This window comes from Pongo abelii, chromosome 6 (genome assembly GCF_028885655.2).
Source record: "Pongo abelii isolate AG06213 chromosome 6, NHGRI_mPonAbe1-v2.0_pri, whole genome shotgun sequence".
NCBI lineage: Eukaryota > Metazoa > Chordata > Mammalia > Primates > Hominidae > Pongo > Pongo abelii.
The window spans coordinates 11,913,777-11,927,017 of record NC_071991.2 but is presented as its reverse complement, the minus strand read 5'-3'; the positions used below and the strand labels follow the sequence as shown (position 1 = coordinate 11,927,017).

The 13,241-nt window shown below is 51.2% G+C and overlaps 1 protein-coding gene across 14 annotated transcripts in view; it reads right to left on the bottom strand.

Moving 5' to 3' along the window:
* The window catches only part of CUX1 (cut like homeobox 1), a 467,346-nt gene that overhangs the window by 65,896 nt on the left and 388,209 nt on the right, over window positions 1-13,241 (bottom strand). The window lies entirely within an intron of this gene.

Below are 13,241 nucleotides of genomic sequence, written 5' to 3'. Positions count from 1 at the left end.
CCAACAATGTATGTTTTTAGGTTTGCCCAAGAAACTCTTATAATGACATGGGAGCCAAAATTCTTTCTCTCTTGATTTTTTTCTTGAGACATGGTCTCACCCTGTTGCCCAGGCTGGAGTGCAGTGGTGTAATCACGGCTCACTGCAGCATCGACCTCCTGGGCTCAAGCAATCCCTCTGCCCCAGCCTCCTGAGCAGCTGGGACTACAAGCACATACCACCATTCCAGCTAATTTACTATAATTATTATTTGTCAAGATAGGGTCTCACTATGTTGCCCAGGCTGGTCTTGAACTCCTGGGCTCAAGTGATTCTCCTACCTCGGCCTCCCAAAGTGCTGGGATTACAGGCATGAGCCACCATATCTGGCCCCCAAAGAAAACCTGTTTCAATTAGAGCAAGGTTGTTTAACTTGTGTGATGTGTATTTTACCTCCCCAAACCTGACTTCTAAGTTGCTTGAAGATGGGACCTGTGCTTTCCACAATGGGGAAACCCTCCATGTGCCAGGTGTGGGGGTACAGCCATGAGCAAGGCAGACCCTGCGCCCCCACATCTTGTAACCAAAGCGGGAGGCCGAAGTCACTAAGCGGGTCACTCAAACAGAGTCTGGGACGAGGGTGTTTCTGGGGAGAGCAGTGTCAGGGCAGGGTTTGGAGGTGCAGCAGTGCAGGCAGCATGGTCCTGGCCACAGCACAGGGGTGTGACAGGTCCCTGCTGCCAAGCGAGCGAGAAGTTGCTCTGAGAAGTCAATCATGAGCTCCTCTAACTAGAAGAGACACCATCGTGTCCATCCAGAGCCTTTCTCCTTCTAGACACCATCGTGTCCATCCAGAGCCTCCCTCCCTCTAGACACCATCGTGCCCATCCAGAGCCTCCCTCCCTCTAGACACCATGGTGTCCATCCGGAGCCTCCCTCCCTCTAGACACCATCGCGTCCATCCGGAGCCTCCCTCCCTCTAGACACCATCGCGTCCATCCGGAGCCTCCCTCCCTCTAGACACCATCGCGTCCATCCGGAGCCTCCCTCCCTCTAGACACCATCGCGTCCATCCGGAGCCTCCCTCCCTCTAGACACCATCGCGTCCATCCGGAGCCTCCCTCCCTCTAGACACCATCGCGTCCATCCGGAGCCTCCCTCCCTCTAGACACCATCGCGTCCATCCGGAGCCTCCCTCCCTCTAGACACCATCGCGTCCATCCGGAGCCTCCCTCCCTCTAGACACCATCGCGTCCATCCGGAGCCTCCCTCCCTCTAGACACCATCGCGTCCATCCGGAGCCTCCCTCCCTCTAGACACCATCGCGTCCATCCGGAGCCTCCCTCCCTCTAGACACCATCGCGTCCATCCGGAGCCTCCCTCCCTCTAGACACCATCGCGTCCATCGGGAGCCTCCCTCCCTCTAGACACCATCGCGTCCATCCGGAGCCTCCCTCCCTCTAGACACCATCGTGTCCATCCGGACCCTCCCTCCCTCTAGACACCATCGCGTCCATCCGGACCCTCCCTCCCTCTAGACACCATCGTGTCCATCCGGACCCTCCCTCCCTCTAGACACCATCGTGTCCATCCGGACCCTCCCTCCCTCTAGACACCATCGTGTCCATCCAGAGCCTCCCTCCCTCTAGACACCATCGTGTCCATCCAGAGTCTCCCTCCCTCTAGACACCATCGCATCCATCCGGAGCCTCCCTCCCTCTGGGATGGTTTTCGACTCTCCTTTTTCATCTCCCCGACATGGGAAGGTACGCTGGGGAGAAATGATCTTAGAAATTCTGTGTTGGACTGAAATGCATGAGGAGGAAGCTGCAGAGGTGATGAGGCCCTGTGGCTGGAGGGAACCTGCACAGAACCAGAGCTCACCCGTGGGCAGGGAGGGGACCTGCCGGGGATTCGGAGTGGAAACTTGCTTTTCCTCCAGGCTCAGTTGGCTTGTGTATCTTTTATAAGCTCTTAAGGAAATAAGCATATCAAAAGCAGAGCTTGCAGATATTAAAAATTAAAAACCCTGCTTAAGTTACAATTCGATTTTGGTAGTGAACTCGCAGTCTGGCCAGATTGCTGAAGGGACATTGGGTGACACAGATGGCCCTGCTTCAGGGGCACAGGCTCGCCTTGTTCCGGCTTTTCTGCAGATCCATACTGATTTAGAAATGACGCTTTCAAATTACCTTCAATAACCTTATTACCAAGCCAGCTGTGTGTACGAACACTTATCAATGCGTCCCTGTGCATTAAGACAAAATGTATGCCATACAAACAGTCTAAATACATATTACTAAGACGGGAAAAAACAAAGCCTCTAGTTAAATTGCTTTGCTGTAATCAAAGATTAATCACTGCGAGTGTGTGTGTGTGAGAGATAATGTGTGTGAGAGAATGTGTGTGTGTATGAGGGAGAGAGAGAATGTGTGTGAGGGAGAGAGTGTGTGTGTGTGGGAGAGTGTGTGAGAGTGTGTGTGTGTGGGAGTGTATGCGTGTGGGAGAGAGTATGTGGGAGAGTGTGTGTGTGTGGGTGAGAGTGTGTGTGGGAGTGTGTGTGTGGGTGAATGTGTGTGGAAATGTGTGCGGGGAGAGTGTGGGGAGAGTGTGTGTGTGTGAGTGTGGGAGTGTGTGTGGGAGAGTGTGTGGGAGAGTGTGGGAGTGTGTGGGAGAGTGTGTGTGTGTGTGTGTGGGAGTGTGTGTGTGGGGGAGTGTGTGTGGGGGAGAGTGTGTGTGTGTGTGTGGGAGAGTGTGTGTGTGGGGAGTGTGTGTGTGTGTGTGTGTGTGGGAGAGAGTGAGTGTGTGTGGGAGAGTGTGGGGGAGAGAGAGTGTGTGTGTGTGGGAGTGAGTGTGTGTGTGTGTGTGCACACCCTCTTTTTCTCAAGGGTTCAATTCTGGCTTTGGGCAAACCTACCCGTCCCTTACCAAGTCATGCTCTCTGGCCAGTGTGCCCACTGCCATTCTAATAGTGAAATTAATTTTTCCAGATTTCTGAGACTTGGAAGAGCTAAAAAGTCAAGGAGGTCTTTTTTTGTTGTTCGTTTTTTGAGATGGGGTGTTGCTCTGTTGCCCAGGCTGGAGTGCAGTGGTGTGATCTCAGCTCACTGCAACCTCCACCTCCTAGGGTCCAATGATCCTTCCGCCTCAGCCTCCCAAGTAGCTGGGACTATAGACTATAGATGCACACCACTATGCCTGGCTAATTTTTGTATTTTTTGTAGAGATGGGGTTTCCCCATGTTGTCCAGGCTGGTCTCAAACTCCTGGCTTCAAGTGATCCTCCGGCCACGGCCTCCCAAAGTGCTGGGATTACAGGCGTGAGCCACTGTGCCCAGGCAGGAGGTCTTAAGTGTTTTCTTTCCGAGTCTTCCAGGCCTGGAGCTCAGAAATGCTCCTTTCCTGCAGGCACATGGTGGACAGCAGGCTTGGGGGTGCCCATCCATGTGGAGGATGCTGTGTCTGCCCCAAGAGCAGCCTGTCCTCCTTCCTCCATGATGCTGCCTGTTGGCCCAGTGTGCGGGTGACGTCTGGGCTGCAATGGAATATTCCTCGGAGAATCCATGGCTGATCATGGCCCATGGAACATGCCGGTGTGGTGGGGTGCCTCCTGTCTTCCACTCAATGCCCAGGTGAGTGAACTCACTTGGCCCTACAAAGACCCGGGGCAGCACCGGGCAGAACCAAGTTGAGATTTTCGTCTTCCGCGACGGTATTGGAAAAACCATTAAGGTACATTATTTTACACGTCCTCCTAATCTCTCCATACTGCTTTACTTAATTTGTGATGAAATTGTTGAGAAAGGGTACTTAATGTAGGACAGTCAGTAAAAGTAATTTATCATCTTCCCGCTTCGGTGCTCACGTTATCAGCGAACTCATTTCTGCATTCATCATGCAATCAGCCTATTATTTGCATATTAATCAGGCAGTGGACCGTGAAAGAGCGGCATCCCAGCCAAATGCTGCACTATCTCAGGAGAAACACTCAGTAATTATCATACATCAGTGTTATGATGTGATAATTGATTATAACATCTTTCTGCGGCCCCTGGGGAGTCCCTGCACTAACCCAGCTCCAGGCACTCTGGACAGATTTTTCTTTGCTTGCCAAAAAAAAAAAAAAAAGTTGGAGTAACCATTGCCGTGCTCTCAGAATGCTATTTCTGGGGAGCATTGATTGTCTTTTCCACATTCACGAGATGTTTTTAAGCCACGTGAAACAAAATTGACCTTAACTCTGGAATGAGAAGGCCTGATGATGGCGAGGAAGGAGTGTCCCTCTGGGGCCCGGGTGTCCTCTCTCCTCAGCCTCCTAGGTTCAGAGGTGCTGCTAAGGCATCCATAAAACTTGCCTTATCAAATAGAATGTTCCAACTACTGCCTAATTGCAAAGTTGGTATAAAGGCAGTTTGGCTGCTTTATTTAGGTGCCAAATGACAGACTAATTTTGGCCCTCATGGAAAGGACAGACCCAACATCTGCCAATTCAGACTCGGGCTATATTTAGGAATCCGGTTCCAAAGGGAAGAAGTAAACACAAAATCTAGAGGAGGCCCCGATGGAAGCCTCCTGCCTGGCTCCCATTCTATCCAGGGCAATGCTGTTAAGAAACTCCCCTCCTCATCCTCGCCGGGAGCGGAGCAGGTCCCTCGGGCCAGTCCGCCTGGGGCTGGGGCCTGGGTGTTGGCATGACTCCGGGGAACCGTGACAGCTGAAAGGCAGGGCTGCCCTGTAGCAGGGAGAAGACCTCAAGCCAGTGTGTATAGGTTCACTGAATTTAGACCAGAAGAGGTTTCAAAGGAGCACGGACACTCCATGCAGCCTAGGCCAGGTGGATTATGCATTTTCCAACAGCCAAACCTAGTAAACGTGGCTTCCATGCTGTCACTGATTTGCTGATTCAGCTCCTGGGCTCAGGCAATCCTCCTGCCTCAGCCTCCTGAGTAGCTGGGACTACAGGCGCGCACCACCATGCTCGGCTAAATTTTAAATTTCCTGTAGAGATGGGGTCTTGCTATGTTGCTCAGGCTGGTCTCAAATTCCTGGACTCAAGCGATCCTTCTATCTTAGGCTCCCAAAGTGTTGGGATTACAGGTGTCAGCCACCGCGCCTGGCCACTACCTTCTTCTTGATTGGGGCAAATCACCTCTTATCTCTGAGCCTTGGTTTACTCCATCCATAAGAGGAGGGAACCATTTCCACTTATTATTATTATTATTATTTTTGAGACGAAGTTTTGCTCTTGTTGCCCAGGCTGGAGTGCAGTGGTGTGATCTCGGCTCAGTGCAACCACCTCTGGGTTCGAGTTATTTTCCTGCCTCAGCCTCCCGAGTAGCTGGGAATACAGGCATCCGCCACCACGCCCAGCTAATTTTTTTGTATTTTTAGTAGAAACAGGGTTTTGCCATGTTGGCCAGGCCGGTCTTGAACTCTTGACCTCAGGTGATCCACCCGCCTCGGCCTCCCAAAGTGCTGGGATTACAGGCGTGAGCCACTGCACCCGGCCTCACTTACTGATTAAGGATTAAGGACATCAGCTCTGTGAGTGGCACAGAGACCACGCCAGCATGTGGACTCCCTTGTTTTATTCCCACCCCCCTTTCTGCAATCACCTAGGCATTTAAGCTTCTTCATTCCTTCCCTAGAATTCAACCGCTGAAAACTGAAGTCCTCATTTGCTCCTATGACCTACTTTTGCCTCTTGTATTGAATGTCCAATGTGCTGTAAATTCTGTTTTCTATGGAAAGCCTGAAGGGGAAAGAACGGGACGTGTCTATAAGCCAGACTGGGCCTGTCGGGCCTTTTCAGAAGGGGAAACCAGGGAGCACCAGGATGGTGGGTCCAGGGAAAGCGACGGGAAGAACGAGAGTTATGTGACCTCTCAGCCTCGCCGGCTGTTTCTAGCCTAGTTGGCCTGGTTCCATACTAGCTTGGCCCCAGATGGCCTGAGCAATGACCTAGGTCCTATAGTCTTACTCTGGAAGCTCAAGGTTTTGTATCCACTTTAAGGAATTGGTCAACGAACAGGCAACTTCCAAGGATGGAATAGCATTTTGTAGAAGTCGAGACTTTGGAAAGGCACATATAGATCACCTCTCACAGGACTGAGGCGCCAGGAGCACCTTGCACCATCTGCAAGGGACAATCTCCACCAAAGGAGGTGGGAAGATGCAACTAGAGTCTGTTTTAAAAGCAGACATCTGGCCGGGCGTGGTGGTGCACACCTGTAACCCCAGCACTTTGTGAGGCCGAGACGGGTGGATCACCAGAGGTCAGGAGTTCGAGGCCAGCCTGAGCAACATGGTGAAACCCCGTCTCTACTAAATACAAAAGATTAGTCGGGTGTGGTGGCGCACACCTGTAATCCCAGCTACTTGGAGGCTGAGGCAGGAGAATTGCTTGAACTCGGGAGGCGGAGGCTGCAGTGAGCCGAGATCACGCCACTGTACTCTAGCCTGGGTGACAGAGCGAGACTCCCTCTCACACATGTACACACAAAAAGGGAAAATTCTCCATGTGCTGATGGAGGAAGGTCTCCACGGTGTGTTACTAAGTGAGAAAAGCAAGGCACATGGCCTTTTTGAGGCCTGCACGTCCCCCATCTGCGTGGAATAAATATTTAGATGCATGACTGTCCTGAAGGACACACGACAAACTGGGGATGGTGGTGGGGTGGGGTGTGGGGGGCGGGTGGTATGTGACAGGAGGATGAGGGAGGGATGGTGACCGATTTCTTAAAAAGATTGTAAGTTTGAATGCTTGCATTTTGTAACCATCGTGCATTTTACTTCTTGGAAAAAATCCTGCAAATCATAATAAAAACAAAAAAGTCAAATAAATCTGTGACTCTGGGCTATGACTTCTCCCCTCTCTTTGGGTGAGGCACAGGGACAAATTCTGCTCTAGGAACAGAGACTTTGGGGGCCGAGTTCTGGCAAAGCAGCCTTCCCCAAGGGTGTGTGATGGGTGGTGCTGGGAGGTGGGACTGCAGGGTGCTGGGGCGGTGCTGGCAGCCTGCGTAGGCCGCCTTGCTCACTTGATGACAGCGACGTTTGTTGCTTTGAAACAAAACCTGAAGTGGGCTGTGGTACTCAGCACTGGCTGCCTGGGACATCTGTGCAGGATCTGGGTGTGCAGGGTCCCCCACGCAGGGCTGTCCAGGAACAAAAGACCCTCCACACGCCCGTGTTCTCCTGCATAAATGTCACAGGGTGCTGGTTCCAGCAACATGTGGCCAGCCCCCACCGTGAATCCCACAAGCATCTGGAGGGGCTTGGGGAACTGAACGAGCAGGTCACGCACAGTGACAAAGGGGCTTTCTGGCAAGGTCCCCGAGTGATCCCTACACATCACACATCAAGGAACTTTCGAGAAGTGCATGTGCCCTTCCTCCTGTGGTTCTTGGGGCGGCCCCCTAGCCTCGTCTCATCAGCCGGGACTTCCCGTGCTGGTCCCGCGCGGCCTGCCTCACCTGCCTCTGGAAGGGTTCACGGTGGCACAGCCAGTCCCTTTGCATCTTAGCTCAGCCGAGATCAGGTTGAGTTTTTATTTTTTTATTTATTTTTTGAGATGGAGTTTCGCTCGTTGCCCTGCTGGAGTGCAATAGTGTGATCTCGGCCCACTGCAACCTCGGTCTCTCGGGTTCAAGCAATTCTCCTGCCTCAGCCTCGCGAGTAGCTGGATTACAGGTGTGCACCACCACGCCTGGCTAATTTTTGTATTTTTACTAGAGACGGGGTTTCCCCATGTTGGCCAGGCTGGTCTCGAACTCCCGACCTCAGGTGATGCACCCGCCTCAGCCTCCCAAAGTGCTGGGATTACAGGTGTGAGCCACTGCGCCCGGCCAAAAAGCTGATTCTTTAATGTCTCCAACTGAGGAGATATTCTTTTTTTTGGGGGGGACAGGGTCTCGCTTTGTTACCCAGGCTGCAGAGCAGTGGTGCTATCATTGCTCACTGCAGCCTCCACCTCCTGGGTTCAAGTGATATTCTTGCCTCAGCCTCTTGAGTAGCAGGGATCACAGGTGCAAGCCACCATGCCTGACTTATTTTTATATTTTTAGTAGAGAACAGGTTTCACCATGTTGCCCAGGCTGGTCTCAAACTTCTGACCTCAAGTGATCCACCCACCTCGGCCTCCCAAAGGGCTGGGATTACAGGTGTGAGCCACCGTGCCTGGCCCCTGCCTGCTTTAGACAGTGCCGTGGAATTCCCAGGGGTGCAATCAGCCCCTCCTGTCCCTATGAACATGCTATCCACATGCCCCCCACACTGACTGTTAGCCATGAACATGGGAGAGCCAACTGCTTATCAAGGACACTGCTTCAGAATCTTACTGCAGAGTTCAAAGCTCACGAGCCCTGGACACGTGTTCCTGGCTGTCTGGTGGGAACCAGCTAAGAGCCATGACCATGATACACACGCACATTCAAAAGGAACGTGGACCTGTCCGCGAAAGGGGCTGCGGCCACGGGAATCTCCTGGTTGTACAAGGTCATGGACAGCCCATGGCCCCGTGGGCTTCACGTCAAAGAGGGGCACACATTGGACCACCCACGTTAGAGACAGACCATAGCAGCTGTCTCCTCAAAGAGGCAACTGATACTCTGTTGGCTGACTGGGAACAGCAACAGGCAGCAGAGAAGGCTTGGAACCCATGATTCCTAACACGCCAGGAAAGAGCTGGGTATTTCACGATTCAGCCAAGGGCAGGGGACCATCCTTCCACCTGGATAGCCATAATACACCTGAAGCCAGTGTGAACGCAGACGTAACAGCTTGTTAGCAACAGCAATGAAATGCTTCCACATTAAAAAGTTACAAAGTGGCCGGGTGTGGTGGCTCACATCGGTAATCCCAGCACTTTGGGAGGCCAGGAGTTTGAGACCAGCCCTGGCAACAGAGACCCCCTACTTCTCCAGCTTACTTGGGTATTTGGAAATAAAGAACAAAAAAAGGCCGGGTGTGGTGACTTACACCTGTAATCCTAGCACTTTGGGAGGCCGAGGCAGGCGGATCACCCTTGGTCAGGAGTTCGAGACCAGCCTGGCCAACATGACGAAACCCCATTTCTACTAAAAATACAAAAATTAGCCGGGTGTGGTGGCAGGCACCTGTAATCCCAGCTACCTGGGAGGCTGAGGAAGGAGAATTGCTTGAACCCGGGAGGTGTGGGCTGCAGTGAGTTGAGATCACGCCACTGCACTCCAGCCCAGGCGACAGAGCGAGACTCCATCTCAAAAAACAAAAACAAAAACAAAAACAACAAAAAAAAGAAAGAATAAAAAAGAGAGACCCACTTCTACAGAAAATAAAAAAATTAGCCATGTGTGGTGGAAAGTGTCTGTAAGTCCCAGCTACTCAGGAGGCTGAGGAGAGAGGATTGTTTGAGCCTGAGAGACTGAGGCTATATTGAGCTGTGATTGTGTCACTGCACTCCAGCCTGGGCAACAGAGTGAGTCCCCGTCTATCTATAAAAAATAAATAAAATAAATAGAATAAGATAAAATAAATTGCCAAATGATAAGAAGGGCACATTCTGAGCAAACAAGCCTTAATGAGCCCCTACCTTCTCCTCTATGAACGAATGTTTGCTATGGTTAAGTAGTGTGAGGTCCAGGAATGAGGGATGAAGCCTGGAATGACTGACAGACAAAAGGAGCTTGCAGAATCAGTCCCCAAGGACCACCTGCAACTCCATCTTGAAATGAAGTTTTCCAAATGAGATCAAAGATGACCCTGGTTATAACTACACCCCCCTTTATATCCCAAGGTGCTGGGCATTTTGCAAGAAGCCAACAACAACAAAATATTTGTAGAAAGTTAAGACGTACCAGGAAATCTATTAACAGGTAACTGATCTGAAGATTTGTCTCTTAAAAATCCTTTTTCTTAAAAAAAAGTTACTCATGACTGGCATGGAACCTATCGCTCACCTTACGCCTTTTCAAGGCCTCAACAGTGTCTAAGAAAAAGTGGTGGGACACTAGTGACGCTGCTGCTTAAAAATGGCATTAAATTTCCTTAATGCCCAAGGCCGTCACCCCCATGCTCGGATTCTTAGAGGAACATTCAAAGCCAGTTGTATCCGCCAAGAGGAAAAAGTGATGATGTGAATGAAATGTCAGTTTCTCCCTCCTTTTTGGCAAATTGGCATCTAAGTCATTAAGGAAAATGGAAGGACAGACAGGGCAACAGAACCCAGCAGGAAAAGGCTGACGGGAGCTCTCAGTGAGGAAAAGAAAATAGACTCCTGGGCCGGCAGCTTGCTGTTCAGATGGGCGAGGCCACTCTAGAGCAGGGCACCTGATCGCCATGGTAACCGAGCACAGAGCACAGAGCCATCCGCCCCCACGGACTCCACTGTAAGCCCGCTTCCCTTACTGCAGGGCTGTGGCTGGCTGAGCAAGTTGTCCAAAGTCCCTGCCTACCTGGGAAGGAAAACCAACCGCCAGTCCATCTTCGAGGCCCAGAATCTCAAGCACTGAGCATTTCTCACTGACATTCAGGAAGAAGCCAAGCCGGGCTTGCAATGACCTTCCTGCAGACATTGGTTCTACCACGGCGAGCTACTTGAGGCAGGCAATGGAGGGAGCATCTTCTGGGTCTGGGGGCCTCTTGAAAGGATTCTGGGGTAGCCATGGGAAGAACAGGGAATCGGAATCCTTGTAGCAATCTTAGGACAGAGGCTCGCTCCCCTGCTTCAGGGGCAGCAATGCTGGAAGCTTCTGCAGAGACACTGTCAAGGAAGATTCTAGAGTCTCTCATGTCACTCATCCCAAGGAATTACTAAAACCCACTGTTAGAAAGCAACTCTATTTTTCTAAATTAAATTCCATATACTAGGTGGGGCACGGTGGCTCATGCCCATAATCCCAGCACTCTGGGAAGCTGAGGTGGGTGGATCACCTGAGGTTGCGAGTTCAAGACCAACCTGGTCAACAGGGCGAAACCCCGTCTCTACCAAAAAATACAACTAGCTGGGTGTGCTGGCGCATGCCTGTAGTTTCAGCTACTTGGGAGGCTGAGGCAGGAGAATCGCCTGGACCCAGGAGGCGGAGGTTGCAGTGAGCTGAGATTGTGCCACTGCACTCCAGCCTGGGCGACAGAGTGAGACTCCATTACACACACACACACACTCCATATACTGTGAACATAGCTTTTTTTCTTTTCTTTTTTTTTTGAGACAGGGTCTCCGTCTGTCACCCAGCTTGGTGTGCAGTGGCGTGATCTTGGCTTACTCCAGCCTCGACCTCCCGGGCTCAAGCAATCCTCCCGCCTCAGTCCCCCAAGTAGCTGGAACTACAGGTGCGTGCCACCACACCTGGCTAATTTTTGCATTTCTTGTAGAGATGGGGTTTCACCATGTTGCCCAGGCTGGTCTCGAACTCCTAAGCTCAGGTGATCTGTCTGCCTTGGCTTCCCAAAGTGCTCGGATTACAGATGTGAGCCTCTGTGTGAAACTCCCTTGAAAAGTAACCTCTGACAGTAAAGATTCAGACGAGGAAAGCCATATGATAATCTCTTTTCTTTCGGCAAAGCCCTCCTAGTCTTCCTGGTCCAGAGAAATATTTTCACTTTGCCATCATTATGCTATACAATTTTTAAAAATGTTCCTGGCCAGGTGCGTGGCTCACACCTGTAATCCCAGCACTTTGGGAGGCCGAGGTGGGGGGAATCACCTGAGATCAGGAGTTCGAGACCAGCCTGGCCAACATGGTGAAACTCTGTCACTACTAAAACTACAAAAATTAGCCGGCCGTGGTGGTGGGCACCTGTATTCCCAGCTACTCGGGAGGCTGAGGCAGGAGAATCACTTGAACCCGGGGGGGTGGAGGTTATAGTGAGCTGAGATTGCGCCACTGCACTCCAGCCTGGGTGACAGAGCGAGACTCTGTCTCAAAAAAAAAAAAAAAAAAAAATTTTCCTGCAAATAAGAAATCTTTTTCCATTTTTCTCCCTAGTCACCATGATTTTTGCTTCTGCTGGTGGCTTTCCTATGACTTCAGGGTTTTGGGTAAGTGATTTGTGCTCAACCTCCCCTCTTGCTGGAATGACATGGAAGGCGGGCGGGGGAGACACACCCATCTGCTGCCTCTTCAAAAAAACCACTGGCAACTTCTATACTCTGTTCCGTTTCATCCAGGGGCTCATCGCCTTTTTCTCTCTCCTGCTTCCAATCTGCGAGATTGCCCAGGAGTCTTAACTAACTTTATTCTATAAAGTCAATTGATATTTTACAAATATCATTTACATTCCTCTTAGGAGCCTAGTGTGTTTTTCCTAGGTTTGAAATGTGACTGTTGTACGAATGTTCCAGCACAGTGGCGATGATCTGTTACAATACAAAGTAAAACGTCATTCTTCAAGGATTTGTTCCGTCACGGAGAAGTTGCTTCTGGCATCGATCGTTAGCAGGCCTGGCACCAGGGGAGACTTCCTGTTTTATGTAGGACGAGGATTTTTTTTTTGTTTTTGAGATGGAGTCTCGCTCTGTTGCCCAGGCTAGAGTGCAGTGGTACGATCTCAGCTCACTGCAACCTCCGCCTCCCGGGTTCAAGCAATTCTCCTGCCTCAGCCTCCTGAGTAGCTGGGATTACAGGCTCCCACCACCACACCCAACTAATTTTTTTGTATTTTCAGTAGAGATGGGGTTTTACCATGTTGGCCAGGCTGGTCTTAAACTCCTGACCTCAGGTGATGCACCCACCTCGGCCTCCCAAAATGTTGGGATTACAGGCGTGAGCCACCGCACCCGGCCTAAAGAGGGGTTTTGACCTAGAACACATTAGTCACTTTCTGCCAAGTTCAGTCCTGCCTCAATGGACTCAAATACTCTCGTGAGTTTAAAGAAGGCCAACTTCCCGTTAGAGCAGGGGATCAAGGCTAACTTTCCAAGCAGACGTCCGTAAAACTCCAGCACAAACAGCTACGTCCATTATTTCCCCTGAAGTATTCTGAACTCGAGCCGATCTGGATTAGTTCTTGGTACTTTCTAATTAAATTGGCCAAGCCAGAATGAGTGATCCCTTCTTCCAATGGGCGCCCGCTCCACCTAGATGTCCAGCCAAGAAGACCCACGGCGCGGGTGAGATGCAGCCTCCCGACCCCCACGTTGGTCAGAATCAAATCAGAACACAGAAAACACGCAGAACTCTCAACTGGGGACTTGGATGCCACCGAGGTGCTCCGGCTGCATCTGTGTGAGGGTTTGGGCTCTTGCAGAAGCAGCAGCCCCTGCCACACAGCTGTTCCCCATGC